Here is a 1,459-nt window from a genome sequence, read left to right on the forward strand (position 1 = left end):
GGCAGAAAGTGGCACCGTACGTGTTTTTTCGGGTCTAACTCGGGTTCAGCTTCTTGTTGCGGTTAGGGTTATGTTTAGGGTTGTTAGGAAAGAGTGAAGACGCAGAGTCCTGTTGAGTGTGGGGTTGCGTAAAGGCTCCCCCAGGGAGTTCAGGTGTACCCAAAGGCTTCCGCTGAGAGCACTTTTGGATGGCAGAAAGTGGCACCGTACGTGTTTTTTCGGGTCTAACTCGGGTTCAGCTTCTTGTTGCGGTTAGGGTTATGTTTAGGGTTGTTAGGAAAGAGTGAAGACGCAGAGTCCTGTTGAGTGTGGGGTTGCGTAAAGGCTCCCCCAGGGAGTTCAGGTGTACCCAAAGGCTTCCGCTGAGAGCACTTTTTGATGGCAGAAAGTGGCACCGTACGTGTTTTTTCGGGTCTAACTCGGGTTCAGCTTCTTGTTGCGGTTAGGGTTATGTTTAGGGTTGTTAGGAAAGAGTGAAGACGCAGAGTCCTGTTGAGTGTGGGGTTGCGTAAAGGCTCCCCCAGGGAGTTCAAGTGTACCCAAAGGCTTCCGCTGAGAGCACTTTTTGATGGCAGAAAGTGGCACCGTACGTGTTTTTTCGGGTCTAACTCGGGTTCAGCTTCTTGTTGCGGTTAGGGTTATGTTTAGGGTTGTTAGGAAAGAGTGAAGACGCAGAGTCCTGTTGAGTGTGGGGTTGCGTAAAGGCTCCCCCAGGGAGTTCAGGTGTACCCAAAGGCTTCCGCTGAGAGCACTTTTTGATGGCAGAAAGTGGCACCGTACGTGTTTTTTCGGGTCTAACTCGGGTTCAGCTTCTTGTTGCGGTTAGGGTTATGTTTAGGGTTGTTAGGAAAGAGTGAAGACGCAGGGTCCTGTTGAGTGTGGGGTTGCGTAAAGGCTCCCCCAGGGAGTTCAGGTGTACCCAAAGGCTTCCGCTGAGAGCACTTTTTGATGGCAGAAAGTGGCACCGTACGTGTTTTTTCGGGTCTAACTCGGGTTCAGCTTCTTGTTGCGGTTAGGGTTATGTTTAGGGTTGTTAGGAAAGAGTGAAGACGCAGAGTCCTGTTGAGTGTGGGGTTGCGTAAAGGCTCTCCCAGGGAGTTCAAGTGTACCCAAAGGCTTCCGCTGAGAGCACTTTTTGATGGCAGAAAGTGGCACCGTACGTGCTTTTTCGGGTCTAACTCGGGTTCAGCTTCTTGTTGCGGTTAGGGTTATGTTTAGGGTTGTTAGGAAAGAGTGAAGACGCAGAGTCCTGTTGAGTGTGGGGTTGCGTAAAGGCTCCCCCAGGGAGTTCAGGTGTACCCAAAGGCTTCCGCTGAGAGCACTTTTTGATGGCAGAAAGTGGCACCGTACGTGTTTTTTCGGGTCTAACTCGGGTTCAGCTTCTTGTTGCGGTTAGGGTTATGTTTAGGGTTGTTAGGAAAGAGTGAAGACTCAGAGTCCTGTTGAGTGTGGGGTTGCG

This window comes from Anser brachyrhynchus (genome assembly GCF_964034855.1).
Source record: "Anser brachyrhynchus genome assembly, contig: SCAFFOLD_300, whole genome shotgun sequence".
In the NCBI taxonomy this organism is placed as follows: domain Eukaryota; kingdom Metazoa; phylum Chordata; class Aves; order Anseriformes; family Anatidae; genus Anser; species Anser brachyrhynchus.